Source organism: Hordeum vulgare, chromosome 3H (assembly GCF_904849725.1).
Source record: "Hordeum vulgare subsp. vulgare chromosome 3H, MorexV3_pseudomolecules_assembly, whole genome shotgun sequence".
In the NCBI taxonomy this organism is placed as follows: Eukaryota; Viridiplantae; Streptophyta; class Magnoliopsida; order Poales; family Poaceae; genus Hordeum; species Hordeum vulgare.
The window spans coordinates 557,551,064-557,562,808 of record NC_058520.1 but is presented as its reverse complement, the minus strand read 5'-3'; the positions used below and the strand labels follow the sequence as shown (position 1 = coordinate 557,562,808).

The 11,745-nt window shown below is 44.4% G+C and overlaps 1 pseudogene; it reads right to left on the bottom strand.

The window, feature by feature from the left end:
- Window positions 1-11,450: 11,450 nt before the first annotated feature.
- Window positions 11,451-11,525, bottom strand: LOC123445910 (annotated as a pseudogene).
- Between the last annotated feature and the right edge of the window lie 220 nt (window positions 11,526-11,745).

Below are 11,745 nucleotides of genomic sequence, written 5' to 3'. Positions count from 1 at the left end.
TCAACTTTATGGGCAATGTTAATGACGGACGACAGAAACACTAATTGCTTTATTAATAGGTAAAGAAGTTTTTATCACCTCTCTCCTCTCCCTCGTTGCACGCCGACTCCGGGCGTCGATCCTCGCACCCGACTACACCCATCGCGCCGGAGGGGGTGACCGTGGGTTGCGTCCATGTGCCGCTGCGTGGTTGCCGTGTACCGCAGTGGTCATCCGACCCGGGAGTTCTCGGGCCTAAGCCCGGGCCGCGGTCTATGGCTAGACCGGGGTGCGATGCGAACCCGGTCCATGAGGGCCCGCGTGCTACATGATGAGCGGCTAGGGTTTCGGAGATATACATGCCCGCACCCCCGTCTCTCCCATTCCAAATCTCGACTCGCTCTTCCACCACTTCTGGGAAACTCCTAGGGTTTCGCCACCTAGGGTTTCTTTCTCATCTGGCTAGTGGGAGGGGAAGGTGAGAGGAGATCGTAGAACCTTTGCGCAGGTTGCTGCCTCGCCACCGGGGCTCAGACCATGACGGGGCGGGAGATAGGCAACCGCGTCAATCGAATGGAAGGTGGCGGGGAGGGGCGCATTGGGCGAGGTGGTGGCCGATTCAGGCGAGGCGGTGGTCGTGACCGCGGTGGCGGCGGGGGCGGCCGCAACATGGTGTGGATGTGCGACATTGACGACAGCGGCCATAACTCGTCCAACATGAACCCGCGCCATGGGCCATCCGACAAGGCAAGGTGGGAGGCCACGGCTATGGAGGCGCAAGGGGTGGCCGCGGATCCGAGAACTGGGGCGACAACATCAACCAGACCGTGGTTAGCGGAGCCGCGGGCGGTCGACAGCAAGATCTGCGACAGCAACAAGGCGCCTATCAGGCTCAAGACCGCCGCCACCCAACCCCCGGCAAAAGGAATGCTTCCCCACTTGTGGGAGGTGCTGAGGTTTGCGTTACATGCAAAGAATCTGGGCACTTGCCTGTCTGTTGTCCGCGTGCAATATGTGGTAGATGTGGTAATCATGGTCATCTCGTGCCAATTTCGAACACTGTTCTTCCCTGGGATTGTGTGGCTCCAATGTGTGGATTTCAGGCTAGAGGGAAGGGTTTCTTTTACATTCATGATCACAATACCCCAAATCAGAACACATACATGAATAGGTTTATTGCGATATCTGTTGTAGAAGGGAACACTTTTGGGAAGAATTTTTCAATGCTTACATTAACACAAATTGGAAATGCTCAACTAGACCCATTGGGCCTAACACTTTTGTGATGAGGTTTTCTTCACCTAGAGACGTGGATAAAGCTTGTTTTGCTGAGAGTATGAATGTTAAAAGTTGCGGTGCGGTCATAAACCTGAGAAAATGGTCTGAATCAGTGGGTGCCAATGGTATACTTAATGTTGCTTGGGTCAACGTTTAGCAATATCCCTCTGGATAAAAGGCACGAGAAAAATATTGCATATGTTGGCTCTTTGGTTGGGGTGACATTGGAAATTGACAAAGCTACTATTAACATACCTGAGTCTCTGAGGATAAAATCGGGGTGCAGAGACGCTCTAGATATCCCTTCTTCAGCATAGGGAGTGCTGGGAGGGCATTTCTATGACTTTTTATTCTCTGTAGATAAGATACTTGTGAAAAACCCACCAAAAGAAAAAAGTGAATGTGCAACAAGAGGCTGATGGGGGAACCTCACCAAAAAGGGCTAATTTAATGAGGACAAGCGCCCGGAAGGGCAGATTGCATCCTCGTCTACTATGGAGGAGTCTTCGGCACCTCCTGGTACGGCTGGGGGAAGAAATGTGAAAAATATGAACATGGAACCTTTAGAGGAAGCTGAGGAAGAAGAAAAGACCCATCACAATAGTGAAGAGATCCAGTCGGAGGAAGAGAGTGAGGAAGTGGACAATGAGCTGCTTATTGATGCTATGGCTGCTGAAGCAGAAAAATAATCAGCTGGAGGAAAGAGGAAATCTGGCTCCTGAAATTATCTCTTAGGGATTGTTCGGTTAATCCCTTCCACGAGGGGATTGGAGAGGATTGGAGGGGATTGAGGTGAAATTTGACTTGTAGGGGATTTAATCCCTCCCAATCCCCTCCAAACCCCTTCGAATCGGAAGCAACCGAAGAAGGCCTTATGATAAAATTGTGGTGAATTCGATGCAAATCGTTCTGAGCCAAGTGACTGGCAAAATATTTTCATATTATTCGGAGGCATGTGTTGGAGAACCTATTGTGACTGAACTTGATCCTGATGAGAATTCTTATCAGCAAAAAAAATTAGAAATATTCTATGCAGTCCCTTGTTACATCTAATGAGAATACGGATGTGATACCTACTCCTCCTGTTCTAGAAGAAGTGCATAGTAGATTTAGCAAAAGGACAACTGGGGTCAATATGGAACATGTGGGCATCATGGCTGAGAAGATGGCTAAGAAGAGGAACTTGCAAGGTAATGAAACATCTACGGGCAATTCCTTTGAAGTTCTTTCGAATTTGGAAATTATTTCCACTACCGCACATATGGGTGTGAATATTCCTGATGATAATTTTGTTGTCATTGATATTATTAGATAACTTGAGAAATCTAGAGCTAATATTGCTAAAACAATTTATAACAATGAAAAACGGCAAGAAAAAATGTTGTTTCTTTCTAATGCTGCTCGAGAGTCATCTCCTTTAAACACATCTTGGGTGGATGAGGGGGACTTGGATGATGATGGTTTTACAACTGTCAAATCCAGGAAAAAGGAAAAAAGGAAAGTTAATGTGGTGATATCTAAACCTGTGACTAGAAATCAAAATCAAAAGTTGAGTGGAGTTGCAGGTAAGATAATGGCTCCTTGTTAACCTGGCAACAAAACTCAATCTCCAAAGCATAAGAAAAAAATGATTAGTCTCTTTTGGAATTGTAGGGGGGTTGGGAAGAGAGGTATGGCGACATATTTGTGTGATCTGATTAGAGATCATAAACTTGACTTTGTAGGCATTCGGAAACAATGAAGAAGGACTTTTCCTCTAAATTCTTGAGGAAATTAAATCCTGGGGATAATTTTTGTTGGAAATGGCTACCTTCAGAAGGAAAATCCGGGGGGCATCTTGTGTGGTGTCAAAAATAATACCTTCGATATTAAGGATTGTGTTGCGGGCAAGTATATCATGAAACTTGAGTTGTGGGATAAATGCATGAAAATAAATTGTTGTATACTGGTGGTCTATGGCTCTGCACATGAAGAATTTAAGGTAGAATTCCTTACAGAGCTTTCAACTATGTGTGGAGATATCTCATGCCCATATATTATAGGAGGAGACTTTAATATCCCGAGATTTACCAACGAGAAGAATAATAAAATAAAATTGGGTCATTCCTCGGATATCTTCAACTCCATTATCAATACCTTCTCCTTGCGAGAGGTAGATATGAGTGGCGGCCAATATATCTGGTCTAACAACCAGCAAAAACCAACCCTAGAAAAACTGGACAGGGTCCTTATGTCCAATTCTTGGGAATGCTTGTTTCCTTTTAATGTTAGGAAGATAGTGAAAGAGATCTCAGATCATTGCCCTATGATTCTAAATACTGAAGATAATGTTCCCATTCTTACTAAAAAGAGAGAATTCAAATTTGACTTAAACTGGTTGCAGAACCCTGATTTCTTCCCTCTTGTGGCCAAAATCTAGTTGAAACATGTGTATTCTAGAAACCCTATTGACATTATGAATATCAAGTTGAAGAGATTCAAGAGATACTTTAAAGGCTGGGGTTCGAATAATTTTGGTAAGGCTAGAAAAAGAAGAAAGTGGTTGAGAGAGGAGCTCGGATACCTCGAGAGACTGCAAGAGACGAATACTTTAACCCCTGAGTTATACTGCAAAAAAGTTGAACTTTCGGTTGAGTTAAATAATCTTTTAATAGAAGAGGAAGTGGCCTGGTTGCAAAAATCCTATGATAATTGGTTGCTTAAGGGAGATAGCAATACTGAATACTTTCACAAGACTGTGAATGGTAGAAGGAGAAGAAATACAATATTTTTGCTTAGTTGTGGGGATATGGTAATATAAGGGAACAAAAACTTGCTTAAACATGCCACTGATTTCTACAAGGAAGTCTTTGGCCCTGCACCTCGAAACTTGTGCGAAGTGGACAATAATATGTGGAAAGAGCAGGAAAAATTGGCTGATATTGATAATTTTATACTTCTGAGATCTTTCTCGGACACTGAGATTAAAAATGCTCTTTTCTCTATGAAACACAACAAAGCCCCTAGCCCCGATAATATTCCAATTGAATTCTTTCAATACTATTGGGATATTGTGAAAAAGATGTGTTGTTGCTTTTTGAGTGGTTCTACGAGAATAAACTTGATGTGGAGAGACTTAACTATGGTATTATTACATTGCTTCCCAAGGTGGTTGGGGCTGATAGAATCGAGCAATTCAGACCTATTTGTCTACTTCGGTGCATGTATAAGTTGATCACTAAAGTGCTTACTATTAGGCTAGAACCTTTTGTTGACATCCTGTTTAGTAGGCATCAAAATGCATTCATAAAAAAAGAGATATCATGGATGGGTTATGTCACTCCATGAAATTTGCATCATTCCTATGCTCGGAAAAAACTGGGATTGTGCTTAAGCTCGATTTCGAGAAAGCATATGACAAAGTAAACTGAGATTTTCTGTTAGAGTGTCATAAAAAAGAGATTTTAACCCCAAATGGATTGAATGAGTTAAGAAAATTTTGGTGGGGGGCACTGTCAGCGTGAAGCTGAATGATGAGGTGGGAGAATATTTTCAAAGTGCCAAAGGGGTGAGACAGGGTGACCCCTTCCCCCTTCCTGTTTAATTTGGCAGTTGACTTCCTAACTAAGATGGTTCTTAAGGCTCAGGAAAATGGCCTTTTTACAGGCTTGGCGGCCGACTTGGTAGCGCATGGGGTGGCTATATTACAGTATGCCAATGACACAATTTTATGCTTTGAAGATAATCCGAGAAATGCTCTTAATATCAAACTATTGTTATATCTCTTTGAAATCATGTCAGGATTGAAAATCAATTTTTTGAAGAGTGAGATATTTTTGGTTGATGCTGATGATGAAACAATGATAAATTATGCTGAAACGTTTAACTGTGAGATAGGGACTTTCCCCATTAAATATTTTGGGTATGCCTGTCAGCTATGCCGACCTTAAGGGGGGTGACTGGCTTTTTGTTGATGACAAATTCATTAATCATGGGGAGACCTGGATTAGTGAAACATTATCTAGTGGAGGCAGACTCATTAAGGTTAATGATGTCTTGTCACACATACCATCTTATTACATGTCCATGTTCGTGTTAAATAAGTCTACTCTGGCGAGGTGGGACAAACCTAGGAGAAAATTCTTTTGGCACCACAATGAAAAAAAAGGGTTACCATATGGTGAAATGGAACCGTGTCTGTAGATCCAAAATGAAAGGGGGACTTGGGGTGAAAGACTTGAGAAAACGAAATATAAGCCTACTAACGAAATGGTGGTGGAAACTAGAAAAAAAGAGGGACTGTGGCAAGATATTGTGAAAGCTAAGTACCTTAAAAAAATCCTCAGTGACTATGGCTAAGCAGAAAGCTAATGATTCCCCATGTTGGAAAGCCCTGATGAAAGTGGAAGAGTATTACATGGCTGGTAGAGGCATCCCGTTAAATAAAGGGAATATAGATAGCCTTTGGCTAGATGACCTGGGTGATAATTTTATCTTAAAAGACAAATATCCTGATTTGTTTGATATTTGTGTGGACCAGAACTGTAGTGTGGTCAAAATAAATAGTATGAACCCTCACTCTTCTTTTGGAAGAAGGCTATCTGATGAACTATTACAAAAATGGGAAGAAATGAAAGGATATGTGTTGAAGAGTATAAATAAGGGAGGGGAGGATGAGATTTACTGGAAGCTTGATAACTCCAAAGAGTACACAACTAAATCTATGTATCGATAGTTGGAAAGAAACCTTGCTGGGTCTTGTTATAACTGGATTTGGGGGGCAAAAATTCCTTTAAAATTGCAAATCTTTATGTGGCAATTCTGCCAAGACTCTATTCTAACAGGGGACAACGTGAAAAAAAGACAATGGTAGGGGGATCTCCGATGTTCATTCTGTGAACAACCGGAATCTCCCAGCATTTGATGTTTCTGTGTCCTGTAGCCAGGGTTGTTTGGAGGACTGTGGGAGCTATGCTAGGAACTAATTGTGGTCCAAACTCTATATGGAAATTCTATGCGTGGACTCATGCTTTCCTACCTGATTTTAGTGAAATATACATTGTTGGTTTGACGACAATCTGCTGTGCAGTTTGGTTGGCTCGGAATCATGCCACCTTTGAGAAAAAATGGATCAATGCCACATTTGAAATTGTATTTACGGCTTGTGCGTTTCTTAAATATTGGGCAGGTCTGCAAAAACCTGGGATGATAGAGGTGACCAAGAAAGGTGCAGAGATGCTGAAGGAGAATGCATCGCAGATGCTGCTGCTGTGTGGACCGCCAATGCCAGAAGCAAATGACCACACCAATGAAGGAGAAGAGTGGGAGAAGTGGTGATATGGCCGGTTGCTGATCCTGGCGAACCTTGCGGAAGGGGTAGAGTTGCTGTTGAAGTGCTTTTGGTGGCCAAATTCCGTTAGACTTGTGATCTGTAGTGATCTTGCGCTGTTTGATTTTGGGTTGTGATGTACTGTAAGGGGTGTTATGCGGTACTTTGTGATCTTAGGGTAGTTTGTTAAGTGCGGTTTTGGATGATATTCCAGGTTTTCGCCCCATAGTCTGTGTTCGTGATGACAGACGCAGACGGTGGGTTTCCTGGTATTGTCCCGAACTCGCTTCTTTCCTTTCCCTAGCTTTTCTAGTTCTGGTTCAGAAAAGACGTTGTATTTCTGTTATGTCTATAATGGAAAGGGGAGAAGCCCGGTTCGAAAAAAATAACTAGATTTTTTTACGAGGGATGTAATGAGAGATACTGATCTTAACAGATTATAACTTAGTTAAGAGAAGATAAATCATTTCTTCTGATTTCTATCCCGACACTAATCTGCCGGTGTGCGGGCCAAAAAATTCGATAGGCCGCCTGCCCAGCGTTTGTTCCCCTCATTTGGGGACATTAGATCACGCCTTTCCATTGCCCCCTTCCTCGCATGCACAAACTGCAACAATGTCCTCCATCCCGCAATGCTAATCTCGCTCGCGCACCCTTTTTCATCTCGCCCTCCTGCGCAGGTCGTTGACAGCTTACTATTCCCTTTGAACGTGTGTTATGGCCGCTCCCCTCCCTTCCCGCGCAATTCCCACTACCGCCCCTCACAGCATCGGTTGTCGCTTTGTCGCTCGTTCCAGTTTGCAAAGAAGCCAATTGCTGCAACCGATGACCAAACAATCTACAACCGACAACGAAAAATGCTTCAACCAACGATGAAAAAAGTTTCAACCCGTATGCTATGGACTACGATGAGAAGTTGCAACCAGTGAAGAAAAAGCTTCATCTCGCTACGAAAAATGCTTCATCTGACGATGAAAAAAAATCAACTATAGAGACGAAAAGCCATGAACGACAACAAAAAGTTGCAACCGACGGTTGCAAAAGCTACAATCGACATTGAAAAAAGCTTCAAACTTCATGTCTTAGCTGCGACCCCGCGACAACGACGACGTTTTGATGCAACTATAGACGGTTTTTACTACAACCGGTGCCAGAGTTTGCTACAAACCATTTTCATGGCTGCCATGGTGCTACAAGTGCGTCGACGAGCACGGTTGGTTCCAACTCTCATGGCCCCCATTGCAGCTTTCTATTTGTTCGGTTGTAGCAAAAAAAAGGCGCCGATGGCAGCGTCCTCGACCATGGCCCATGGGCACTCCGGTCGTAGCAAAAAAGCCGGATGCAACATTTTTGACCGCTAGTTCCAGCACCCCTGTCACCGGATGCAACATTTGCGACCACCTTGTCCCAGCATAGCGCAACCAATAGCGGCCGCCGACCGACAGTAGTCAGGCAGTCCCTTGGCTCGACGGATCACACGGCCGATGGCAGCGCAAGGGAAAAGAAGAAAAGTGCTATGCGAGGAGGGATGCGTCTGATGGTAGGGGATGAAAGCGTGCGGTTAGAAAAAGAAAAATGGAGGAGGGACGGTCTACGTGGGGGTTGGGGCCCAAAAACACACGGGACACAACTTGAATGGGCGCGGGGCGCCAGCGTGGCTTGCGGCCGGCGAAAAATTGACCGGCGCGCCGTGTCCAAACATTTACCATTGTATCTCCTTCATCTCAACGCGCCGGCGTTTCCACACAGTTCGGGTGAACATGTGCTTGTAAAACGTGGAAGTCTTCTGGTAGTACTAGTACAGTACTCCTAGCATGTGAGTGGTACGTACTAAAGCTGGATTGAGATCAGATAAGGTGCAGCCTCTGAAGTCTTGCTCTCGCTCGGATCATGGGAGACATGGATCGTCACAAGGCACTACACTAGGTCTCGCTCCGGTCGAGTCCATCCAGGTCAAGTCTAGCTAGCTAGATCACCAGGAAAGCAAACGGAGAGAACGACTCGTGCATTCACGCGATTTGAAATGCAGGCGTCATCCTTCTCGAACACGGGCCTACACTACACATACATTTTCATGGCGACCAATGTGGCATGCACACGCACATGCATGATCGGTAACTTAACTGACCCTGTCTCGCAAAAAAAAAAAAAACTGACCCGTTAAACACATCAATCAAATTTGCTAATTCTCAGTAGCTGCCTGAGAATTACTTAAGTCTCGGTCGTCGGTCAGATCTGGTATTGAGAACCATGCAAGAGTTATAATTTCCTAAACCCCGTGAACAAACGGTACAATTTTCTGCTTCAGACAAACAAATTACTACATCATGTTGAACTTTTTTTAATCAGTGCCAACATACATGGTAAAATCGACAGAACAATCCTCAGTCGACTGCAACATTGGAAGTTTTCCGCAAAAAAAAAAAAACATTGGACACCTTAAATATCATATCTCAAATCCGTACAAACTCATCAAACTACTACGCGATGCATCACACCCATCGTTCGGCTACTTCATCACTACTAACATTAACATGTCATCAGGCTACCAAATTTGACATGTTTGACTATAGTAGAGATCATCCACGGCTGCCCTTGCCCTTTCCTGAAGCCCTTCCCGTCCTTCTCGCGGAAGTACCGATCGAAGAAGCGGTAGGGACCGAGCTGGATCTGCTCGTCGCCGAAGCTGTCCTCGCTGTTGCTGACCTCCTTCTCCTCCTTTGGTGGCAGTCTGACCATTTCACCGAGCGCCTGATTCTGCTCTTAGGAGAGGGTGCACGTATTCCTCCAATATCGTTTCTTGAAAATGCGGGCGTGGATGGCTTCCTCCTCTGTGGCCGCCTCCGTCGCCGCCATTTCCTCCATGATACAGGCCTCAGCGGCCCTTATCATCTCCTTCCAATGGTGGGCAGCCCGGTCCCGGTGGGACTCGCAGTCCGCCGGACCGGTGATGGGGAAGGAGAGATTTTCCGGCCGCCTGGACCGCGTGTTGGGGAACGTAGTAATAATTCAAAATTTTCCTACGTATCACCAAGATCAATCTAGGAGAAGCTAACAACGAGTGAGAGAGAGCATCTTCATACCGTTGAAGATCGCAAAGCGGAAGCGTTACTATGAACGCGATCGATGGAGTCGTACTCGCGGTGATCCGATCCAAGCAACGAACGAACGATGCCTTCGCGTTAAACACACCTATAGCCCGGGGACGTCTCCTCCTTGTTGATCCAGCAAGGGTGAAGGAGAAGTTGAGGGAGAGCTCCGGCAGCATGACGACGTCGTGGCGATGGAGCTTGTGGTTCTCCGGCAGGGCTTCGCCAAGCGTCGTGGAGGAGGAGAGGTGGAGGGGTAGGGCTTCGCCAAGGGAATATGTTCAAGGTGTGTGCAACCCTCCCAAAAACCCCACTATTTATATGAGGAAGGGAGAGGGGGCCGACCACCCTAGAGAAACCCTAGGAGGGGCGGCGACAGCCCTAGGAGGAGCGGGCGGCGACGCCCTAGGGGTGGCTTGCCTCCCAAGTCGGAGGGAGGCAGCCCCACGCCCTAGGGTTTTGCCCTAGGCGCCTTGGGCCTCCTGTGTTGGCTCGCACCAGCACACCAGGGGCTGGTTCCCATCCACTTTCGGCCCTTGTGGCCCTCCGGGACAGGTGGACCCACTACAAGAAATATGCTAATACACGACGTTATATTTTTGTCGCTACATCATTACGGTTCTTAATTTACGACGATCTTACGACGAAAAACCAAGCGTAGAAAACAAGGCATCAAAAACTAAAAGCAGCGACGTTTTGATCGAAATCGTCATAACTTTTACGACGATTCCTGGATCGTCGTAACCTTTACGACGATTCCTGGATCGTCGTAAAGGTTACGATGATCCTAAATCGTCGTTGGCAATATAACCCAATCCTACGTGACAGTCCTACGTGGCAAAATTATGATGAAATCAAATCGTCATGGCTGAAATCAGCCCAACCCATTTCAATTGATCACGTGGGCTGGTTTTATTTTTTTGGGCTTTTTCTTATTGGGCTTTTTTGGGGGCTTAGCCTATTTATAGACACTTCTAGTATTTTTTTGATTTTTTATCATTATAATTTGGGCCCTGGCCTTTTAGCGCCCAAATACATTTGGTCCGATTCAGTTTTGGCCTTTTTCATTTTTGAATTCAGCAACTTTTTTTTTCTTTTATGCTGTTAATAGATCTATAAATAACAGCCAATGCAACTTTGAAGCCCATACACATAAATCTGAAGCATCTCTAAATGACAGCACACACCACAAAGTTTGAAGCAAATTCCAAGATCTAATAATATAGCCAAAACCTGTAGCACAACCAAAATCTGCTACCAAACCTGTAGCACAATCTGATACAAAATTACACAACCAAGTGCACAAAATCTGCTACCAAACCAAGTGTTGTCATAAAATCTGCTACCAAACCAAGTGCTATCACAAAATCCGTTATCAAGTGCACAAAAACTGCTACCAAAATATGTTTTGCTTGATGGGCGATGCTTGGTCAAAACTTCCGCAACAACTGAAAAATAAGACTTTCGCTCTTCCCCTTCTTGTACAGGAGCAGTCATCTTCTCTTCCATCTCAGTCTGAAAGATAATGGATGCATTGAGAAACAGTTTGGATCCTTGAGAAAGAATGCAAAATAAGCAGACAATAATGAGGAAAGCACCACCATGAGGTAAGAGAGCAGATAAATACTCTATTCACATAAGTAAACTATGCACTACATGTGATGCTGAAGATGATTTGCACATTTTACTGGACACGCTATTTCACCGCTAAGAAAGAGTTCTGGGTATCAAACTTTCAGATCATCATAAAAAACTACGGCACAACAAGAGTAGCAGATGGCTGATTTGTGATGGGCTGGGCATCAGGTTTAAAAAACTCAATTTTGAAACATCAAATGTATCAGAATAATCATATGAATCATCATTTGCTCAACCCATCTACCAAAACACACAACAACCATCCAAAGGGTAAAACTGTCACACTTGACCAATGAGGCATCCAGCCGAGTACAAATGAAACAAAGTTCAATTTTTTCAACCTGTTTTCAATCATTAGAAAATACAAATAGCATTTTTCCAGACAATTAACAATACGAACAACAAAAAATTTTATAAACAACATCACTTTGTACGATTGCTAGTGATTACCAT